Raw genomic sequence first — 17,698 nt, 5'->3', positions numbered from 1 at the left:
TAGGGTCAATCTTACACCTCACGAAATTGATATTAAACGAATTTTTATCCGCTGATCCGGGACAAGATGTACATTTGTTCGTAGTTTTTTTTATCTCTCGCTCAACTATCAATTTGAGTTGGGAGGAATAACGTTACTTCTTCGCTGTCAATAAATGTCTACCTTCGTCAAAAATACGGAAATGTGACATGACGCGATGATACGAGAGATGATCGTAAAACGGGAGGACGGTTTTACGAAAGTTATAAAATATTCAAGGGATCCTTAGTCACAGTTTTTTTTATGAAAGGACAGATATGTTTAATGTTATAGTTTAAGGAGATGTTATACTCTTAAATATATATTACTTTATCCACTGCCTTGCTTAATAAGGTTTATTTAATAATCAAATAAAACTATGGATTATTAAAAAATATATAGACTGACATTTAGCATTTGCTTATAAAAAAATATTATAAATAACAAAAATTACACTTTGCAATTTATCTTGATTTATTATTCAATTTATAAGTAAATTGTTTACTGCACAGTTTAGTTTTGGTTATAACTATTTTTTTTATCGAAATACATTTCTTTTACTTGTAGCCTGTGATTTTTTTGTCTATTATAAATATATTCAAGCGATGTTTATTGTTTTTACAACTTAAATATTAATTATAAACATCATATTTTAATATAAATTAAATGTGAGTTTTTATTGATAAAAATTGAGGTTTTGTGCCGTGGCACGAACCAGCGACCTCTGGGTTTCAAGTCTTGACCTTTTGGACTATGCTATTTCGATCTTAAAAATATACGCATAATAGTGTATATTTCACAAATGTGTTTATCGTAAACGTGAACGCGCCAAGGAGTATCAAAATAAAAAAAATTAAGTAAGTAAGTGGAAGTTTACGGCTAAGGCGTTCAAGTTTCGAAATTGCTGGAACTGCTGCATGTCAGCATATTGCCCGACGGAAAAGTACTTTGCACGTCGGCCGATTGAATTTAAAAAATAACACTGTTTACTATTTTTATTATAGATATTTGATCAAATAGTAAATTTTTTGCTTACTTAATTTTCATACGCTCTTTTTATTTTGCTTAAAACAATACTTTTAAACTAAGTTTTTTTGCAATAAACAAAAGATAATCAAAGAAAAAATTTATTAGAAGTTAATATTTTATTGGCATGTAGTAAAAAATGTTATTTATATAAAAAATAATTATGATTTATTTTGGAAACCTATGTAGCAAAAATTTAGAAGAGAATTACTAAAAAAACATATAATCATATTGGCCCATACCTACTGACCTATTATCAGCCTTTAGTTTCAACACCCTGTGCTACTTTAAAATCATTTATAAAAAAATATGTAAAATAATTTAACATTATTAAATAATAAAAAAGTGTTGAAATAAATTATTAAGACATACTAATACAAAAAAATAGTCAATTAAATCACTGATTATTTCAAATAATTATAAATGAAATATAAAATAATATCAAATAATTATCAATTTTAAAATACGTGAAATTAATTGAACTTTAAATATTGTTAGAGATCTATTAGTATTTAAATACATATATTATTTTTAATTATTTTCTTAAATTTAACTTAGAACATATTTTCCTTAATACTTACTAGCCTTACTCATTACCCTGATATGATTGTATTTCAAAAGTCAGCCAATTAGTAAATTATTAAGACCAGAAAAAAATTGTTAAGGCCAAGAAATGACGTCAATGACCAGCACGCACGCTGTTTGTTAGTTTTTCCGAACGCTTAATACATTTTTGGATGACGCTTTTTAATTTTATGTCAAAGCTTTGGTTAACCGACTTTAAGAATATTTGACACATTAACTACCACTAGTTATAAAATTTGCTTAGTTGCAAAATATGGTCCTGATAAAATAACATTAAAGTTAGAAAGGAAATAGTACATAAAAAATATAAAATAATTCAATATTTTTTATGCTTACTATGAATCTTATATTTATTTATGTTGTTATTTTTATTTTACACAGCTTAGCTCAATGTTTATATTTAGCTCAGGTAAATATTTTTTACATCCTTTCAAATGATATAATTATTGATCTAATCAATTACAAGAGATTTTATAACATCTGTTATTTAATATGAATGTCATATTGTCAATAAAATAAAACTATTGCATACGTTAAAATTGCCAAAATATTAAATCAATAAAGACGTAAAACTATAAGGGTATTATAATAAAATACGGTAGATCAATAATTTAATTTAATGTCATGCCAGATAAGCTATAAGCATCTTTCCTTGTAGTTATTTTGCGTACAGCAATTTAAAAAAAAAGCATCCTTTGTTATCGTCAGTGAATGCGAAGTACGTAACAAAGCTTCGAGATAAATAAACTTCAGTAAAGGAAATAGAGCCAATTAATTAAAAATCAATTGAGTTGTGACTTCTAGGATGCTTCGAGGGCACTACAAAAAATCTACGGAAATAACTCGGAAAAAACTTTTTGTCGTCGTTCACTATATAAAATTCTAGAGGTACGCATCCTACACTATGTATTGAAACATCATAAAATACTCGATATAACAAAACTAATAATATCTGGAGATATTGCAAAGGGTCGATATGACAGACGAGCTTGATTGACGAGTTATTAATTATGTTCGGTGTTCTGGTCCCAAACAGTCTCCGATAATCACCCTTCGTTGACAATAACTTGCGATTGAAATCTATAAATCATACACAGACGCACAATATGACGAATGCCGAAGGGTTAAATGACGACTCGCACCTGCTTCCTGGTAATCAGTCACAATAATAAAATAATTTGCTATTGCTCTATAGATGTGAAACGAGGGTTTCGCTATACAGTGATAGGATATTGAGCGATTCCATTAATTGAAACGTATTGTGCCCTATTGTGTTTTGTAAATTATGTCATCGTTAGGATTGATTAATTATTGTTATGAAGTTATAATATTAAGATAAGTAGGTGTTGTGTTGTGAAGGTTTGAAGGTCAAATGTTATTTTAAATAACATTGAAATACATTTTATTGTGTAACTAATATTATTACATGTAGCTTTGAAATAGTATATTATTATAATTCAAGATAAGAGGAACTGTATATATATTACAATAAATGTATACACCTATTACAAATAAAGGTATGTTTTAAACCAGTAACATGTTAATTATTTTTGTAAAATTATTTATATTATTCAATTAAATTTAAAAAATATGTAATTTTAAATTTTGAAATCATATCTCTTTAGCTTAAATATATATAATATACCTTATTTTGCAAGCTTTTGAAAGCTTTTTTTATTAAGACTCAAAATCCTTAAATTAAGTCATTTTACCGGTCTTTGATTTGATATTCGATTTCGTAAGAAATATTTTTAACTTATTTTTCCTATTATTAGTTAGTGTAACTCAATGAGCAGGCGTAGTAATATTACAAATACATAAAATATTTAAAAGCAAAAACTTTTTCTATTAACATATTATTATATTATTTATTAAAAAAAAAATTAAAATGACACATTTCTAAAATGAGTAAATTATATATGTTGCTAGATAATTAATAATAAAAATATAGCTAAAAAAAATTTAAATTATATATAACGATTAGGTAAGCACACACGTACGGATTTGTCCGACGGACATTCGGACAGATCTGTCTGTCTGGGTATCCGTCGGACAGACTGTCTGAACTCGTACACAAGTCTTATCAAACATCAGATTTACATGTTTTTATATGATTCTGCATTACAACTAAACAAGCATTTTTTTATATTTTAAATAAGCACAATATACGATTTATGCCATCGGATATCTGTTTTGAAATCTATATAATTTTTTATTTATCTATTAATAATATTATATAAAATAGCGTGTTAAAGATATATCTTTGAGGAATCCCTAATGCAATTACATACGTCGTGATGTACGTAATTGCCCCACTTTTGCTAACGTTTGTAATCCGCATTGTGTTTTAGTACATGCTAAGCTTCGCTGTTTACACGGTGTTCGAATGCGTTAGTATGCAAGTATTACCTACAGAATCAAGCGTCGGTCCATCGGCAATGTCTCGCTTGGGACGCTCTTGCGCTAAACATTTCAATGCTAGCAACCGGATGCTGCAGATCAACTGGGGACCCGGGATCTGTGTGTGGATTCACTTAGATAAATGTAGACGGGCAGCTTAGTGTGCGGGCATGATTTAGCATTCTGCGGTCTGCAGATTGCTCCATTATCCGCTAGGGGATGCTGTGCGATTTCCATCTATGTAAGTCATGGTTGTTTTGTACCACGATTGAGCTCATTTCTTTCGATATCGGCATTGCAAACAGCACAACATGAGTTGAATATTAAATTGCGGACAGTACGTGTTCATGGCAGAAGAGACAGGAAACATTAGAAGTATTGTGCACAAATGATACAACCAAAATATCTATGTCCTCTTTGGATTTTCGGATTCTTGCCGAGTTTAGTCGTGATTGAACGTGTATATATTTATGTTTTATACCTGATATTAAAAATATGTATGGAAAAATAAAAAAGGACTCTCATACATATAATAGTAAGTTAAAAAAATCTATGATAATAATAGTCATTTCAGACTAGTAATTCTAAGGTTAAGGGTTCGAGTCCCGGCAGCAATATACAAATTTTTATTTGTAAAAAAATGCGCTATTATTAAAGAACCAGCTACAGCTGTAGTGAGATATATTTGTAATACATTAGTAGATTACTTATAATATTTAAAAAATATTATATATACATGTCACTGATTCTTAGACAATTTTTTTATTATTAATTTATGATTATCAGATCTTTTTTAAAAAAATATTCACGTAATTCTGTATGAGTAAAGTTAAAAACATATCTATGGATAATTATTTCAAACAATTTGGCAGAAGTTGACAACATTATGACTAGTTTATAGTTCTTTATACACAATTTGTCCCACTTATTCTGAATAAGAATGAATTTTGTGCATTTCAATTCGATTCCAGTCCATAGCTAAAAGTAAATTATTTAAAAAATTAAAATTTACACATTTTTTAAACGACCATCCGCATACATTACGATCGCTCACGCATTCCACCTCATTCGTAATTATGCTATTTTTATTTATACTTCACTTTATCATTAGCGCTGTGTGATAATTATTTTTCGGTATTAAGTAATCATTAAATACTTAACATTAATTTGCTTTTATTTTTTTTAAACCTAATTATAAAAATATATCTTATTAAACAAAATAATCTTACAAGCTGAATACAAAATCTAAGAAGATAGTACAGCAAAATAATAATGTTTTCAGTTCAATGGACAAGTAGACTAAACATAATAAAAATAGGAATTTCAAGTAGATTATTTGCATGCAATGCGAAAGCTAAGGCAATAACGTAAGTATCGATACGCTATGATTGGAAATGGCGTTGGTGATATGATATGAAATTGCAGTGAGAATTTTTCGTTATGTGCATATTCCCACAAGGAAAATTACCTTGAACATATATTATGTATGTATATATAATTGTATGTGATGTGTAATATACATGTGCATGTACGTATGTAACTTTGGCTCACATCTGCTGGTTTATAAACTTCTCTGGAGGGTTTGGAGTTATGTATGGCGAGTTTAATTTTAGATATTGCGATTAAATTACTTAAATTAAAATTTTAATTATTATATAAATCATTAATAAATAGAAAAGTTTATAGATTTTCCACCTATTTGGCCCACTTTCGAATTCAAAAGGACTTGTTTCAATAAAAAAATATATTTTTGTATTATATAAACTTTAAAAACTCTTTATAATTTTTTTCATTAAGAAATACTGCTCTAAAAATATGTCATTTTATTCCCTTCAAGCTTATGAGTATATGGATAAAAATTATATAAGCAAAAAATCACACACGTTACGAAGAAGTTGTTCCCATAAAGCAATTTAAATTTAGGAAAGGCCTAAGTACACGAGAAGCACTCTTCTATTGTACATGAATACGTTACTTCAGAGGTTTTATGAATAGATTTTGAGAAAGCATTTAATCGCGTTAAATACAATCATTTCATAGGTGGGCTTGATTTTATTAGTTTATAGAGATACATAAGCAGCACACAAAAAATATTATTTTTATATAAGTCTATATAAAAGTGTCTTTAAGCTTAATTTGAAATCACTTGTATATATAATAATAAAGATATAAAATATATGGAGGACTAAAGAAATGATAAGTAATACAAGTTTTTGTAGATAATAAGTATTCTTCGACTAGATATTGGCTCATTAAAACAACACTCTTCAGATCCAATTGGCTCATCTTGAGCTGACGTTTTCTGTTCAATCTCGCACAAAACCATTATATTACATCCATTTTGCGCTCAGTTTTCTATTATCGTTAAATAAATATTGCTCAGTGCTTTCTAGATATAATATAATATATATATATATATATATATATACACATACATGCATATACGCCGTGGCGTAAAATTTCCATAAAACCTCTCCGGCTCGATATTGAAAACTCGTCCTTGAACGGCGAATTAATTTTTCATCGCGGCCGATTAACTTTTAATGCGAAAAGTTACATTGACAAAAATAATTTAACGTTCAATTTCCCGCCCGCGAGCGATGCGTTAAAAATCGCGAACTCAAAAATAAACGCATATTTTAGAAAGTAAAAATTGATAACGAAAATTAAAAAAACTACTAGTAAAAAAAATCAAATCTTAGTTATTACTCTAATTTCATAAATTAATATTTAAAACTTTCCTAATGTAATACACATAAAAATGTTTTTGTATTGATTTTGTATTTTAAAAAATGATTTTATATTTATATTCCATATATTTACAGCTCGTATGATTAAAAAATGTAGGACCTTTGTATTATATATTTTTTTTCCTGATGTAAAGTGACTCTCATACATAAAAAGGAACAAGGCAATATTAGATAATTGTAGGCTTGTGCTAATACTTAAAACGATATAAATAAAATTCTTTATTAATTAACAGCATGAACATTATTAGGAATAAATATTCATTATTTTTACAATTCCGTTACAAAAAATCGTGAAAAAGGCCATCTAGTAAAATTTCGAATTTCATTCTATCATTAAAACCAGTTTAAACCGGTTTTTAAAGTTTCACAAAATATAAATAAAATAACGAGTAATATAAATTTTGTTTTTTATATTATTCGTGTGATATAAAATTATATTTTAAAAAATAAAATAAAACATAAATTAATTAAGTACTTAATTTAATCAAAAAATAACTATGCAAATAAGCTAAATTAATATTATTTATTTTATTTTGTGTTCCACTTTAGACAATATGACTTTAAAAACACACTAAACGTCCACTGATCGATCAATGAGGGATGTTCTAAATATCGTTATAAAATTTACTAAAATGGAAAATATTTTTTCGCTGGGTGATAAAGTGGGTTGAATACTTTTCAGAGCCTCAAACAGAAGACTTTTTTGGTCCCTTTATATATAAAAAATTCGGCATTTATTGTTTTTAATTATAAGTTTGCTATCGAGGTTCCTAAACAAACTTAATAATCGATACCCCCATTACTCATTTAAGAGTAACTTCTGATTAACTGTTCTTACTCCAACACATTCATTGTCAAAATCTGATTGTTTATTATGATTCGTTATATTCTAGGTAATATATTTTTGGAAAATTAAATAATAATATTTATAAAAGCATGTCAAAATATAACAAATCTGTCCATAATAATATAACGTGGATTTTGAACGTAAATTAATAAAGTTACTAATCCAGCTATTTTTCTCTCTTAAATTCGTTTTTTTATAGCATTTAATAATTTAGAAATGATCTTATTTTTTAAGCTTGTCAATATATATATGCCTTCACTTTTTAATAAATTACCATCTCTCCGTCCTAAGGCCTCGGCTCTAAGACGTATTGGTCCCAACGCTATATGAAAATCCATTATATTAGGATTATTAATACTCATTCGAAATATGAGAAGCACTAATATATTAAAAAGTGAAATTATACATTCTTTTAATGTTATTAACCTTTTCAATATTATTTATGAAATATTATATCTCGTTTAGTTCTACGTGCTACGAGCCTTGTGATTTATTTGTGGTATACATTGTGGTCTAAAAATTAAAAAAAAAAATTTTATAATTGCGATTAAAATTTAATAAAAAAAATTCGTAAAAAAATCATAAACATTACAAGAAAACATTTATTTTCAATCGATGATATTTCACCACGTAGTAGTAGAAGTATTTTATTTTTTTATAAATGTTTTAAATTCACAGGTAAAAATATTATAAATTCAGAAGCGTAGCAGAAACAATTGCTTCACAGTGGATTGATATGGCAAATGGAATGGCATTCGAGCTTTATCCAAGTTTTTTCTACTCAAAAACATACGAGTATGTAACATTGTTTGAATAATGACCACAAACAAAACGCTATATCAATAACGTTAAAAAAATTTTAAACATTGCAGAAGTAGAGTCTCGAAACTAACAATATTATTAATACCCGATCTTTAATAGAGAAGTGTATTGAATACAAAAAGTACAACAAACGAAAATATCTTTAAAACAAACCTAAAAATAATATGTATGTATTGTTTTTCTCCAGAATTTCTCGAGAAAAATGTCAACTAGAGAATTCTCATTTCTCGAGTGTTGTTTTTCTGTTCAGAGTGACTTGGAGTTTATATTTAAGTGAATTAATAAAAAGTATTGGAAATAATTTGATTAAGGGTTAATTTTTTGTTTTAAATAAAAAAACAGGTTTACCTTAAATATTTTATTTTAGTTTTCTCTACTTGACCGAGAATTGAACCTTTTGTGCTATAAGAAGAAAATTTATTCACCGCTCTATTGCCGAACCCGTCCGCTATTATTAATTAAATTAATTCGAATGTCTTCAGTATGCGCAAAGAGCACAAGGTCTACGTCAAGAGGCAGCATTTAACTAATTAATTAAACCAACCTCTGACCCACATCTTCATTGAAAAAGGTAGCTCGAAAGACAATGTTTCTTTCTCGGATTAAATTCTGCAGCAGTAGTACTATGTGCGCAGATTTATGACGAGATTTCAACAACGCACAAACTTTGATCGCCCTAATTTATATAGCGTTTCATTTCCATAAGGACTTAACCTCGTTTCTGTTTACCACTCGAATATATGTACATACAATAGTTTAGCTTTCCTCACGTAATATATTACACTCAACGAAATGGATTTACGATTATAATGCGAGTAAATACTACGCGGTACTAAATACAAATAAAAATAAGCTATCGTCAGAATAAAATTTTATTAGGCAATATTTTTTATCTGGTTTGAATACGTTTTTTATGAAGCGAACTATATGTTTTCAAATAAAAGTCAGATGAAAATAACGCGACGGAATTTACAGCACTATTTTGAGAGTATAATAAATGGGTTTAATTTTTTTTCTGGAAATTGGAAACCTTGCTAATTACATGTCAAAGTGGGATTAGAGAAGGTATGAGGTGGGTAATCAGAGAGATGTTTATGTTATTTTAGTGAAAACGAATTTAAAATATAAAATACCAAGAGGAAAACGTAAAATAACAAATATGTATGGAGATGTATCTTTAGCGACAAAACAAAGTTAAGTGTACAATATGTATATGTAACGTTGCTTTATTTATTACTCTCTGTAATTTTTCTAAAAGATTATTTATGCAATTTAAATATATTTGTAGAATATATATATTACTTTTGCGGTACAGCCAATGTCAAGGTTGCGTTATTTTGAGCGGTTTCAGGACGCGCCTGTTGGCATTGACGTATCGGTACGCTCAAAATCTACGCCCATCTGAAGGGTGTGGCCAGTGACGGATGAAACCTTACTATCAGAATAAATTGGCGATAAATTAATTACTTCCTAAACAACTAGTAATAGGTTTATTTTGCTGCCTTTACCGTTTAGTAATGCTTAAATAAATCTGAAACCCTTCGGACGGACTTAAAGTTAAAATAAAAGACAACATGTAAATGTGTCAAAACACACTTTTTTTTTTGATGTGAGGTTTTATATATTATTACTTTACGAACTGCATTTAACTGTTGTTTCTAAAGGTTGTATTAGATTTTTTTAATATATGTTTTTATTGCGTTGTTTTGTAAAAAGCCACTTTTAATAATAACATTTTTTCATTATGTCATCAATATATCATTCAATAAGTTCTAACTATTAAACCATGCAATTTTACTTAATTTGTCGTGATTTATATATTACATTATAAGGATCTTTTTATTTTTTTATAATCAGCTCTCATTCTCAGATTCCTTGAGACTTTACAATGGCAGTAAATAAGTAACACATATAGTTTTATAGTATTAAAATTTACTTAATATTTTACTGCTTCTTTTATATTGACGATAAAGAAAAGTATTTTATTTTAAATTATTAGAAATATAACAAGGAGCAAAAAACCATCATTTTAATTTAGCAGTTCAATATCTTGGGTAATAAATATTGATCTTTTATTATGATTAAATGTTTAACTGTAACAAAGTAAAAAATTTAAACTCCCACTAGTCGCTAAAAGTTAATCTCAATAATTGAATCCATTCCGGGATTTGTTTATGCGTTGATCCATCACGTTGGCGTCGATCAATCATCCTGTTTCGGTTTAGCCCAAATCTAAAACCCTACAGGACACACACGTATCCTCAGTGCTAAATGATGGATCCCTCTTTCTTAAAAGCGGTAATTTTGTAACATTTCCTTGTAGTTACGCACAAACGGTCAGGCGCAATAATTAATCCCAATTCAATTATCTTACCAAATAATCCAATAGATTTTTTTTATTTATTTTTTTTATTTTTTCATTATCATAAAGAAGCAAATAAAAATATTTAAAAATAAAAAAAATAAAACTTTCTGAGTTTAATTTAATTTTAAGTGCTAAAATTCAGAAGCCTTAAAGAATAGTTAATAATAGAAGTTCATTATGTTCTAGTCGCATCTTTAATCTGAAACCATACAAAACACACTCGCATCCTAGCCACTGAATGATGGATCTCTTTTTCTTAAAAGCGGCAACTTCGTAACATTCTCCGTGTAATTACACACAAACGGCTGGGCGCCATAATTCACTTTAATGTTACCCTGGGCACGGTAAAAATTCCACTCCGAGGAAAATATTATGTAAAGCGTTCAGGCAAATATTGGACACTTTGTACGGCTCTGTTATCTCGCGTCTGTTGTAATCTCTTGGCATAAGGTCATCGCTAAAGTGCATTAAGCTTACATCGTACGATAAGAACTGCACATAAGCGAGTTTAAACACAAAACAGCTCACTCTTTCAAAATGTATTTGTTCTTGTTTATACTAACGCTATTGTAGGTCGTCTATTTTACTTTTCAGCATATTGCCACTTTATTATTCAAACAGTGTTTTCTTTCCCACATATCCTATCAACGTGACTCTAAAGGTAATTTGGTCTGTAATGTTAAAACAAAATTCACGCCAGAGTATTTAAGACAATGTCATATATCTTATCGTTATGTGGTGATAATAAAAATATATTTTAATATAATTCATTATAAAAATAGTAACAGAGCATTACCAACAAATCGCCACTCTTTTAAGTACTAAACCTTGCTTATCTTTGTTTTACATATATTTTATATAAAGTCATACATACAAATTTCAATACTACGTGTTTCATATTAAAAGTTTTACTAGTACCATAGTCTTCACGCGGATTTTGCTTTTGGAATTGCTTTTAGCGGTAAAATAATTGGAAATATCCCCGCATTGTGCTTTATTCATACGAGCGAAGTTTCGCAATGACGGGAGTTAATCGGAATATTTCGCGGCCATAATCCTAAAAATTATTCATTGCAAATGGTTGACATGTGAACCGAGCGGACATTAACTTATCGCGCGCGCTAATTGGAATCGGCCCAAGCTCCATTGTTTCCCCAAATCAAAAGTCGATAATGCGAAATTGGTGGGAAAATCTCAATTACGTGGACTCCATTATTTCGCCAACATGGACAGCGAAAAAGCACTGAATTTAATTTCGTTAAGCCCTGAATCTAGATTTGCGGACATTTCGTTATTTTTAGCGGGCGGATAAACTCGGCTTGGTTGATTGAAAAACATTTATTTTTCGCTGGTATTGAACGCATATTGTGTAATGTATTAAAAAATATGCATATTTTGATATTTTTAACGGAGTCAGCTGTATATTAAATTGCTCTTTTATGTATAACAAAATTTTAAACTTGCACGCTCACAATCTTGCTTAATAACGTAGAATTTTTAATTGTTAGTTTCATATATGTACGTCTAACATTAGAATATTTTTTTAAATTATAATTGAGTTGTAATAAAAAGCAAATAACAATTTGAGTTGCTATCCATATTGAAAAAAAAAAAATTATTTTATTATTATCACTCGTTTGTTGCATAGTCGCCTGACCCTATCTACTCTCCTACGGTACGATCGGTAAACTAAAATATTGACGCAAAAACCAGACGTTGAATTTATCCCCATACTATTTGGAAGGAAGTTCGGTGCGGAAATAATTCGTGGCGATTAATAACGGAACAGTTGCCGAGAGGACAATATTTGATTTGTGCGCCAGATCCATTGTGTGTTTGGACGCTATTTGCATAACTTTGGCCCTGGCGAATGCACCGGCTATTATGAACGGTCAGGATAATTTATACCTTGGCACCGACACTCAGATAACACATCGAATATTTCCTGGCCGGGGCCGAAGTCGTGCAAAGTGTGACGCTCCGGTGCCAGTTGCACGCTAGTTGGTTAGCTAATTTGATAATTAATGCGATGGCTTTCCTGGAGATTTGCCTCTCAACTATTTTTAATGTGATGCATGTGGTCGTAAAGTTTAATTGATGTTTGCGACTAATGGTCCGACTATTAGTTTGTGACGAATGGTATAACATTTTCTGATTAAAATTCTAAAAGTATATAAAAAAACAATTTTTTTCAATGAATGTTTTACATTTTCTTAATTTATTATATCCTTAAGAACTGTGACTTTATTGGGCATCAATTTGTATGGTATATATTTTATAATAAGTATACTAATAAATGTATATGTGGAGCGACTTTAATAAGTCTGAAAAGTACGTATTTGTAAAAAACGATTTTTTGCGAGCCTTTGTATATGTTTTTTGCGAGCAGCTTTAAAGAATATTAAACGTGATTTTTAGTACGAAAGACGTATATAATATATTTCTATATATGCTCTTTTAAAAATGCTCGTTTATTCCAAGGCCTGTATTATTTATAAGCCTACTATTAGAAGGCTTTATGTTCCCTTACCGCAAATTATTATTAACTTTATTGTTCAAACATATTTGTGCTAATTCAGTGATCGCACGTTTATTATAAATATTATTATTAAATTGCCAAAAAAATATCACCGTAAAATTTGTAAATCTACTATATATACGTAATACTATTGTAGTATTTTATCGTGAAGCAGTGGTTGCAAACCTTTCAAACCTCACGCATTACTAAACTCTAAATATTAAATCCTGCGGACTACATCAATTTATATAAAAATTACGTTCTAAATATGAAATGATTTTTATCGCCAGAGAAGGGGTTTAGTGCTCGCCCACTGAATGATGATCTGGAAGTGTAATTTAATTGTACTATTTACATTATGGATTTTTATGACCAATGCGCTAGAGTTGAAACAGGTTCAGGACGTCCGTTGGATATGTAAATTCATCTAATAAAGTAAAGGACGAACCCCGAATTCGAGAACTCTCCACAGAACTTCGATTCAAAAATGCATTTTTTAATCGAAGGAATGCAATATCGACCAAAACGTAACGTCAAAATGGCTGTTTTCTCAGTGATCTTTTGTGATTGTGATTTTAAATATTAAAAAAATTTTCAATTACCCCAAAATGGACAAATGTGAAGAAACCTTTTTGGAAAAATTTAAGACGCGTTTTCCAACGCCCTCAGTGATTGTGAAAATAATAATATGTGCGAAAGTGAATTTAAATTCAGTGAATTTACTTTGATTCAGTGATATTGAGTGTGATAGTAATATTATCCTAGACAAATAATATAATATAAAAATAATATTTTCGGAAACAAATTTATATCATCGGCAAACATCTTACAAATTTAAAAATATAGGAAAAAATCCGCACAATGAAACGATGTGACTATAAGTGAACTGAAAAAATGGTTTAGTTAACCTATTATAATGGGTATAGTTCATAAGTTCAACACACCCAATAATCGAGACGCCGATATTTCGAAAAATTTTAACTATTTTGCATTTTGTTAAAAATGCAACAATTTAAAATAGTACAGATAGCCTGGCGAATGTGAAATCAATTGTTGATTAAGTCAAAGCAAAGCAAAACTTTTCCTTGGATGAGTGAATTATTCTATGATTAGGTAGATTTATTTTTCGGGTATTCAGTCCTTAACTAAATATGGAAAATTGAATAGAATCGTTTCTTTGGAGAACAATCCAGAAAAATTAAAGTCTGACAAAATCTCTAAAATATAAAATGAATGCCCTTACATATGAAACATGGCGAAAAAGATAAAACGCGTATCTAAATTTGGAAAACAAATCTGAAAAGAGATTTTAGAATAATATCTACTTATCACAACAGCCAGATGATAGACACAGGAAATAAAAACAAAACGACCGGCCATACAATATATAAGCCTTAATGTATAATAGACTTTAATAAATATATTAAAGTTTTTAAATATATTAATATTTCGAAAAACAATGGAATAAACAATTTTTTGTTTTGTTTTTTTCTTTATATTATGCGCATTGTTTGATTCGTTCAGTGTTTATCAAAATTTGAATCGTAATAGTGAAATTGAATTCAAAGATATTCTTTTGAGTAAGGCTAAAGGATGGATGCTGAATTCAGTGGAATCCATCGATTCCAAAGACATTTCACCGGTTTCTACCACATCTTGCCGTGTCCGTGCCGTCAGATAAGCTAAAATCCATCAAACAATAACAATAAAATGTGCGAGAAGAAAATTTCGCGTTTGTTCTATACATGGATTAAGAAAAGATACAGCATACATGTGCAGAAGTTCTAAAAGTCCTTTTCATATTGACGAGTGTTTTTATACGTATCAAAAAATATTGAAAAAAATTAAAAAGTGAAAATAATAAAAACAAATATAAAAAGTGATATAGTGTGGTTGTGAAAATAATAAAAATAAATTTAAATTGTGATATAGTGTACAAGTGTAGTGATTGTGACAGTTGTAAGCAGACAAGGACGCCGAAAATTGGGTGAGTGCAAATTATATTTAATTTTGAACGGATATTTTTTATAAATCGTTTATAGAAAAAATTATAAAAGCATTTAAACATACATATTATTAAATTATAAATACCTACTTTGTAACTATTGCAACCATTTTCAATTTACACAAAATATTAGAAATGAAAAATACATGTTTATTCGTACATGATTTTGTTCCTCAGAGATTCTTTTGAGTGCGATAATATATTTTTTTCAATTATTACACAATAAACTAATACGGTGATAATTTATCCAAATTTAGCTTTTTTTCCCTGGTTTCTTAATCTGTAAATCATTGCAGTTTTCTAAATGGTGAGGAAATTTCAAAATAACAAACACCCAGTAAAATGGTTGATATTGTTTGGAAGTTCTTAGATTACTGTGTTATGTAATTGTCCGTTCGAAAGATAAATTTACCTAATGCGTCAAGATATCTGATCGGTGTAACGAATATACTTGTTCAGCAAAATACAAGTCTTTTCATACGGTAAATATACTGTCCCGACAAATATTTACAGTAACCTTTCTCAAAAGAGTTTATAATTAGTAATTTTTTAACGTTTTCAAAACCTTGTAGCGTTTTATACTCTTAGGAATTATAATATCAAGGGTTGTTTTATGAAGCGCCTTTGTTAAACTAACGTATTATATTGCAAAATTATTAAAAAAACTTATATAAATAAATATTCACCTTATGTATACATATAGTATATATATATATATTTGTATAATTCTAAAGAGTTATTTTATATATAGTAGTAATAAAATACTTAAGTTTTTATTTGATGGTATGCATTAATTAAAAGTTCGAAAATGTTGCTTTAAATCCGAAAACCCCAAGATTGATCAAATGGTTGATTATGATTAAGTAGTTTACTTTAAGCCTTTTCGTAACCTATATTTATTACATTTGTTTTGTTTACTTAAGATAATTATCACCGCTTAAGAAAATACCAAATACGTTTAATTATTAATAATCTTTAGTCATTTATAATATTTTTATCTCTATGAATTTTATAACATATATAAATACAGGTTTTTATAAGATATAGTTGAGTGTATACAGTAAATATACTATTTTTATTATTATTTATGAACAAATTAGGTGTATGATCTAATTCTAAACCATGTGATGATACACATTATTATATTATCCAAAACCCTTATTTTATTATATATACATTCGTAATATATTTTTTCGCTAATTACACTTCATCTTCTTTTCTGTCAACTTATATTATCACATAACGGCTTAACGTTTTAATTCATTTAGGACATTTTTTTGCAAAACGATTTCAGGGAGCAAAAAGTCCTTTCGTTAATTATTCAACGCGCATACACACTTTGGTTATTATGCAAAGTCCTTGGGTTCAGAGATCACTCTAGATATTTTTTGCCAATCTCCAACTTTCCCCTTACATACTCACACCTAACGACTAGTCGAACTTTAGTGTGGCAACCAATTTGCGGAGGCTCGCGTTTCGCCGAGCAACTTTAGCGCGCAGTTTCGATGCAAAACACCAAACGTGAGGTGTGCAACTTCATCTTAGAGTGCCTACCATACATACACATACAAAGTGTTACGTTATCGCATACCTGAATTATTTAGCGTTGATTCGGACTTGCACTCCACAGGTGATATCCAACAATATTTTGATTGAATAGTTTGAGCTTTCAACTCGTGCTACAACTTTGATGTAATTGGATTGAGAGGATATTTAGTTGGTATATTTTAGTTTCTAGTGTTGGCTGGTTTAGACATAAAATTATAATATGAGCTCTATAAGAACCATTTTGAAACTATTAATTATAACATAAGATATGGTAGAGATGTTTAGTGACAAATATACGCTAGATTTTGCATAGAAAAGTTGCGATCTTCTAAGCAAATACACGGTTTCATAAAATAATAAAATCATGGGTATCATAATCAATAACATGACAATGAGAATTATTTCTTTATTAAATCCAAAGATTAAATCATTGGCGCTATTCAGCCACCAAGTTCAAAATATTTTTTTTCTAATGCAGAGAATTAGATTTTTTATCCAAAACTTTAAAAAAAAATTTACTGCCTTTTCACAAATCTCTCGATTGATTTCGATATATATTTGTGTGTTTTTTTTTATTTTTTGCACGCCGAGAAACATTAGTAAAAAATTTAATCGTAATTTTGCTCTGGACTTAGTTTCATGCTCATAGTTTTAATGAATACCACAAGAACTGTTGTTAATATAAAAATCCGTTTTTCGCAGAAAACGCGAAGCATTGGAAATTAAAATTCATAAAAATATTGCATTGAATAAACGAAATAATAACATAATGATCTCATAGTCCTGGTTTCCAGTGTATTTGATATGAAAATGA

Source organism: Plectrocnemia conspersa, unplaced genomic scaffold (genome assembly GCF_051122295.1).
Source record: "Plectrocnemia conspersa isolate PC_06_02 unplaced genomic scaffold, ASM5112229v1 ptg000002l, whole genome shotgun sequence".
NCBI lineage: Eukaryota > Metazoa > Arthropoda > Insecta > Trichoptera > Polycentropodidae > Plectrocnemia > Plectrocnemia conspersa.
The sequence above is the reverse complement of the archived record's forward strand: the minus strand, read 5'-3'. Positions refer to the sequence as shown.